The 7,500-nt window shown below is 60.7% G+C and overlaps 2 non-coding genes across 2 annotated transcripts in view; both read right to left on the minus strand.

Moving 5' to 3' along the window:
- Positions 1 to 1,412, minus strand: part of LOC132953358 (large subunit ribosomal RNA) — a 4,210-nt gene extending 2,798 nt beyond the window's left edge. The window contains exon 1 of the ribosomal RNA XR_009665597.1: positions 1 to 1,412. This exon is cut by the window's left edge and continues 2,798 nt beyond it. This is a non-coding gene — a ribosomal RNA (large subunit ribosomal RNA).
- A 369-nt stretch (positions 1,413 to 1,781) lies between these two features.
- On the minus strand, positions 1,782 to 1,939 carry LOC132953361 (5.8S ribosomal RNA). Its single transcript, XR_009665600.1, has one exon. It is a non-coding gene; the product is annotated as a 5.8S ribosomal RNA (ribosomal RNA).
- Between the last annotated feature and the right edge of the window lie 5,561 nt (positions 1,940 to 7,500).

The raw sequence follows: 7,500 nt of genomic DNA on the forward strand, positions 1-7,500 counted from the left end.
CTCGGCGTTCGGTTCATCCCGCAGCGCCAGTTCTGCTTACCAAAAATGGCCCACTAAGCGCCTAGGGTTCCGTCGCCGGCTTCGCACGCGGTTCACGCGGTGTACCAGGTAAAGCCGGCGATCTCACCCATTTATAGTTTGAGAATAGGTTGAGGTCGTTTCGGCCCCAATGTCCTCTAATCATTCGCTTTACCGTATGAGACATCCTCCGTGTTACGAGCGTGTTGTTACCGCGCCGTACAGCGCGGAGTCCCACCGGCGTCCGTACGCCCGCGAACGGGCGGGACACATCGGCGCCAGCTATCCTGAGGGAAACTTCGGATGGAACCAGCTACTAGATGGTTCGATTAGTCTTTCGCCCCTATACCCAGCTCAGACGATCGATTTGCACGTCAGAATCGCTGCGGACCTCCATCAGGGTTTCCCCTGACTTCATCCTGGCCAGGCATAGTTCACCATCTTTCGGGTACCAACGTGTGCGCTAAGGGTGCGCCCTCGGACGGCCGAAGCCGACTGGCGAAGACGCCCCCCGGACTGCGGACCAGCGCGACTTTGAACGCCGGTGGGTTCGGTCGCTAGGCCATCGTCCGCACCGTAAACGGTTCACTTTCATTGCGCCAAACGTGGTTTTTCGTAAGATCACCGTTGACTCGCGCACACGTTAGACTCCTTGGTCCGTGTTTCAAGACGGGTCGGAAAGTAGCCCGAAATCGTCGCCGACCGACGGGACCCCCGCCTGCGACGGGGCCGCGTCGACGGTTCTTGCCGTCGGGCGAGCCGACCAGGAGCACCAGGGTTCGGCGCGCGAACGGTCACGCCGAAACGCAACCGCCGCGACGAACGCCACCCAAGCCCTTCGGCCGGCGCCCAACGGGTCGCGACGTCCGCTAACCGAGCGAAAGATCCGGCCGGCGGTTAGACCGACCGTGAATTCGCCCGGCGGGGACTCGCGGGCTCTGTCCGTTTACACCCGAACAGTTTCACGTTCTTATGAACTCTCTCTTCAAAGTTCTTTTCAACTTTCCCTCACGGTACTTGTAAACTATCGGTCTCGTGGCCGTATTTAGCCTTAGATGGAGTTTACCACCAACTTCGGGCTGCACTCTCAAGCAACCCGACTCGAAGGCGCGGTCCGATCCCGGAACGCTGTGACGGCCTCTACTGGCCTGGCACCATCTGCGGGCCATGGCCCCGTTCAAGGGAGACTTGGACCGTCACGTGCGCCCCGGCAACGAGGCCGGCCCGTACGCCACAACTCCCATAGGTGCCGCGACACAAAAGTGCGCGGCGGGATTCGGCGATGGGCTTTTCCCTGTTCGCTCGCCGCTACTAAGGGAATCACGGTTGTTTTCTTTTCCTCCGCTTATTAATATGCTTAAATCCGGCGGGTAGTCCCGCCTGATCTGAGGTCGGAACGTATCGGTTTTTTTTTTTTTAAATTACACGGCAGCCTGCGGTCCGCGCTCCGCCCGTACGGTGACCGTCCGCGTCCGCGTCTCGGAAGCCGGAGAGGTCCGTGGACTCTCAGCCGACCCGGCCGCGCTCTCGCGCGGCGGGCGGACGGGGACGTGCCGTTTGACGACGCGAGAACCCGTGACTGTTTGCCGTCACAACTTGGGCGGACGACCGGAGGCGGCCGCGCGAGCGCGGTTTTCCACGGTCGAACCGCCAATCTCGCACCACCGGAGCGGCCGACGGGCGGGCGGACAGTCCCCGGGAGGACTGCCGCCGCCGTCGGACGCCTGCCGGCGGCGCATCGGTCTGGCCGAGTATCCGGTATACGACCCTCAGACAGGCGTGGCCCGGGACCCGCGGGTCACCGAGGCCGCAATGTGCGTTCGACTGGTCGATGTTCGTATAACCTGCGGATTACACGACGACGCGCAGATAGCTGCGGTCTTCATCGATCCACGAGCCAAGTGATCCGCTGTTCGGGGTCGGGTGTTTTTTTTTGTCGACGAAACTTCTACCGGCCACGCGCCGTGCGCGGACGCACGGCGGGGCCCGTATGGTCTTTCGACGTTAACCATCTTTCGGTCGACGCTCGGTCGGGGGTCGCGGCGCGCGGGCGGTCGGCGAGCTAGTCGCGAGCGCACGCGGCCACGGGGTCGGATTAGGCGCGCGCGAGACCGGCAAGTGCTGCCGGTACCGCGGGCCCGTCTCTAATGATCCTTCCGCAGGTTCACCTACGGAAACCTTGTTACGACTTTTACTTCCTCTAAACGGCCGATTTCGGTCATCTTCGCGATCGCGCGACGACCCAGCCCCCGAGGGGGCCGAATAACGCGCGTCCACTCCGAAGACCTCAATGCGACCGTTCAATCGGTAGTAGCGACGGGCGGTGTGTACAAAGGGCAGGGACGTAATCAACGCGAGCTGATGACTCGCGCTTACTGGGAATTCCTCGTTCACGTGGAAAAATTGCAAGCCACGATCCCTAAGCACGAAGGAGGTTCAGCGGGTTACCCGGAAGCCTGTCGGCCCAGGAATGTTAACACACGCTGATTCCTTCAGTGTAGCGCGCGTGCGGCCCAGAACATCTAAGGGCATCACAGACCTGTTATCGCTCAGTCTCGTGCGGCTATTTTCGTCCGCCGCCTGTCCCTCTAAGAAGAGTTTAAGCTCCTGGGAGCCGGCGGTAGCCCTAGTAACGTATCGTGATCCGCCGGCGACGGCCGCGAACACGGCGCGCTTCACCACGGAGCCCGACGCACGACGGACGCGCGCCGACCGGAGGTTGCCCCCCGGCCGACACACGCCCGCCGCACGCCGGGACGCGGATGGCGCGGCCAGCGCTCGACGACCGCCGTGGACGACGGGCGAACGCGTTCGGGGATACCGGGCCGAGCCGACGGGTACGCGAACACGAACGGCCGAAACCGCCCGCGCCGCGCACACGCCGACCCGGGGTTACCCGCCTAGTTAGCAGGACAGAGTCTCGTTCGTTATCGGAATTAACCAGACAGATCGCTCCACCAACTAAGAACGGCCATGCACCACCACCCACCGAATCAAGAAAGAGCTCTCAATCTGTCAATCTTTCCGGTGTCCGGGCCTGGTGAGGTTTCCCGTGTTGAGTCAAATTAAGCCGCAGGCTCCACTCCTGGTGGTGCCCTTCCGTCAATTCCTTTAAGTTTCAACTTTGCAATCATACTTCCCCCGGAACCGAAAAGCTTCGGTTTCCCGGAAGCTGCCCGCCGGGTCGTTAATGAAACGCCGGCGGATCGCTAGCTGGCATCGTTTACAGTTAGAACTAGGGCGGTATCTGATCGCCTTCGAACCTCTAACTTTCGTTCTTGATCATACGAGAACGTACTTGGCAAATGCTTTCGCGTCAGTTCGTCTCGAGACGATCCAAGAATTTCACCTCTAACGTCTCGGTACGAATGCCCCCGCCCGTCTCTGTTGATCATTACCTCCGGTCCCGAAAACCGGCCCGGCGGGACGCGCGGGCGACTGGCGCCCGCGGCCCGGCGGCCCGCGCACGGAAACGCCCCGGAGGGCGATTTCGCGCGCCCCGCGAAGGGCGGAGATGCGCGGGACCGAGGTCTTGTTCCATTATTCCATGCGACCAGTATTCAGGGCCTTTTGACGAGACGGCCGTGAAGCCGCCCCGCCAGATTTGAGCCTGCTTTGAGCACTCTAATTTGTTCAAAGTAAACGTGTCGGCCCGCCGACGGCAATCGGTGAAGATCACCGCGCAGCAAGATTGGAGTAGGCGGCCGCCGTCGTCGAACCCCGACGGCCGCGCGACGCGTGGCCGCGCGGCGCGCCGGAAGCCCGAGACACGTGTCCGCCTGCCGACAATACGTCCGGCCGACGTGCCGGTAACTAACACCCCGAGACGGCTGACGAGCGCGACGACGACCGCGCCGACGGGACACGTGGTCCCGCGACACGGCCGGCCGCGACACGACGGACCGCCAGGGTGGTCCGGCACCGCCCAGACACAGATCCGACTACGAGCTTTTTAACCGCAACAACTTTAATATACGCTATTGGAGCTGGAATTACCGCGGCTGCTGGCACCAGACTTGCCCTCCAATTGATCCTCGTTTAAAGGTTTTAAAGTGTTCTCATTCCGATTACGGGGCCTCGGATGAGTCCCGTATCGTTATTTTTCGTCACTACCTCCCCGTTCCGGGAGTGGGTAATTTGCGCGCCTGCTGCCTTCCTTGGATGTGGTAGCCGTTTCTCAGGCTCCCTCTCCGGAATCGAACCCTGATTCCCCGTTACCCGTTACCACCACGGTAGGCATGGAACCTACCGTCGACAGTTGATAAGGCAGACATTTGAAAGATGCGTCGCCGGTACGGAGACCGTGCGATCAGCTCGAAGTTATTCAGAGTCACCAGGTCTTTGCGCGGGCCGCGATCGGGACGCGCACGAAGCGCGCCGCGACGGGCCGGTTTTGATCTAATAAAAGCGTTCCTCCCGCGAGCGACGCCCGAGGGCGCCGCGACGGTCGGAACTCTGTCGGCATGTATTAGCTCTAGAATTACCACAGTTATCCAAGTAACTTGGGTACGATCTAAGGAACCACAACTGATTTAATGAGCCTTTCGCGGTTTCACCTTAATGCGGCTTGCACTGAGACATGCATGGCTTAATCTTTGAGACAAGCATATGACTACTGGCAGGATCAACCAGGGATCTCGGTTTTACAACAACTGCGTCCCGTGACGGATCCCCGCGGCGACGCCGACCAAGGGGCGACGACGACGCGGACACTCGTCTCGGGACGCGTGCGTCCGAGCGCCGGTCCGCCCGTGGGCGAGCCGACGCCGAGGAAGGTCGAAACGACCGTGACCGGTATACGGTCACGGCGCACGACCGACCGCGGTTCGAGTGGGATACGTGCGCGGACGGGCGCCCGTAAACCGCGCGCTTCGGTCGACGCGAGCGCCGCACTGAGCACCCGCAGAACGCGGGGCGACTGCGGCGGCGGTCGCGTGCGGTAGACCGAACACACGCGGAGAGCGAGCGCTCGCCCGACGCGACGTGACCCGTGCGTTGACGAGAGTCGGGGTTAGCGCGTACGCCGTCCGTTTTCAGCGGACGGAGAATTACCGCGCTAGCGCCTCTCGCCAGGTTTATAACGGCCCCCAGCCGAGATCGTGGGGGAAGCCGGGACGCGACGCGAAGTCCGTCGTCCCGGGGCTTCGCCCCGGCGACCGCCGGGCACGGCGACGATGGCCGGCCGCGGCGGGAATGTTTTGGCGTCGAGAGCTCGTAACTTGCGGAACGGTAACGGGAGTCGTCATCGATTTTTGAAAAAAAACGATTTGCGCGTCGGAGGCCCACCGGAAGGCGGGCCTGCGACGCCGGTTGAGTTTTGCCACTCGGCGTGCGAGATGGGTCGGTCGCCGAAACTTGGACGGATACCATCGAAGGGCACTGGATTGCTGACCATTCCGAAGACTGGGGCAGACCGGTGCGCGGCGATGGACGCGTCGGCTTCGGCGTCGCCCGTGGCTTTGCTGTCGTACGTGATTGGCGATCGGACGCCGGCGGAACGCCGACGACCGAGTCGCTCACAAATTTACAAAATCTCGAGTTTCACAATGTGCGACGGGGGTATTCACGCGTAGTGGTACACCCGAGTCGAAGGAACTTCGCCATCACCGTGCGTAGCGGTTAGCCGAGAATCGAAAATCCGTCAATCACCGTGCGTAGCGGTTAGGCGAAAATCACAAAATCCGTGCGTAGCGGTACGGCCGCGGATAAAGGATTACCGATTTAAATGTCGCGGACACCGGTGTCCTATAGTACTCGGAACGTACGACGTGAACACGTCTCGGGTACGTCGAGATCGAACCAACGGTTAACGAGTTATTGCACACGGAAAAACTACGTTCGAAAAGTTGAATTCGAAATCGTGTCGACGGACATCGCCGGGGCTGCCGTCATGTGCACCACCCCGGCACCGACGAATAACCGAGGACGTCGAGTGAAAAAAAAAAATCGAATTTTCACACACGGTGGTCCGTGCGACGAGACGGTACGGCGGGCGCGCAGCTCGGCGACGGTAATCACCCCTGTAACGTCGCGGTCAGCGCAGAAATTCTACGCGGTAAAGGTTTTCGGCAAAGGGGGATATCCCTGGACAACGACTCTGCGGTCTGCCCGTGATGAACGGTACGGTCGATGTCACCGGCAAACCGTGAAAACGGTTGACCGAGACCCCGCCGTCGGAATACAGTCAATCACAGTGCGTAGCGGTTAAGCGAAAATCAAATATCGGTCTATCTCCGTGCGTAGCGGTACGGCCGCGGATAAAGGATTACCGATTTAAATGTCGCGGACACCGGTGTCCTATAGTACTCGGAACGTACGACGTGAACACGTCTCGGGTACGTCGAGATCGAACCAACGGTTAACGAGTTATTGCACACGGAAAAACTACGTTCGAAAAGTTGAATTCGAAATCGTGTCGACGGACATCGCCGGGGGCTGCCGTCATGTGCACCACCCCGGCACCGACGAATAACCGAGGACGTCGAGTGAAAAAAAAAAATCGAATTTTCACACGCGGTGGTTCGGACACGGTCACGGGGACGCCGCCGCGCACCAAGGGCGACTCCGCGCCTCGCCCGTCGAGGAAAAATATTTCCGCGTACGGCACTCCGAGTCCGCGGGACGTAATAATTCTTTACGTTAGTCCACCTCGCACCCGTCGAACGCCGACCAGACAAAAATCGGCAATCGATGAAGGGCACAGTGTCCACGGATCCGGTCACGGGGACGCCGCCGCGCACCAAGGGCGACTCCGCGCCTCGCCCGTCGAAGAAAAATTTTTCCGCGTTCGGCACTCCGAGTCCGCGGGACGTAATAATTCTTTACGTTAGTCCATCTCGCACCCGTCGAACGCCGACCAGACAAAAATCGGCAATCGATGAAGGGCACAGTGTCCACGGATCCGGTCACGGGGACGCCGCCGCGCACCAAGGGCGACTCCGCGCCTCGCCCGTCGATGAAAAATATTTCCGCGTACGGCACTCCGAGTCCGCGGGACGTAATAATTCTTTACGTTAGTCCACCTCGCACCCGTCGAACGCCGACCAGACAAAAATCGGCAATCGATGAAGGGCACAGTGTCCACGGATCCGGTCACGGGGACGCCGCCGCGCACCAAGGGCGACTCCGCGCCTCGCCCGTCGAGGAAAAATATTTCCGCGTACGGCACTCCGAGTCCGCGGGACGTGCTCGCCGAATGCCCGCACCGAATAATACCGGTAAACCACATCCACTTGCCGTATTAATATTTTACGTTAGTCCACCTCGCACCCGTCGAACGCCGACCAGACAAAAATCGGCAATCGATGAAGGGCACAGTGTCCACGGATCCGGTCACGGGGACGCCGCCGCGCACCAAGGGCGACTCCGCGCCTCGCCCGTCGATGAAAAATATTTCCGCGTACGGCACTCCGAGTCCGCGGGACGTAATAATTCTTTACGTTAGTCCACCTCGCACCCGTCGAACGCCGACCAGACAAAAAT

This window comes from Metopolophium dirhodum, unplaced genomic scaffold (assembly GCF_019925205.1).
Source record: "Metopolophium dirhodum isolate CAU unplaced genomic scaffold, ASM1992520v1 scaffold19, whole genome shotgun sequence".
Lineage (NCBI taxonomy): Eukaryota > Metazoa > Arthropoda > Insecta > Hemiptera > Aphididae > Metopolophium > Metopolophium dirhodum.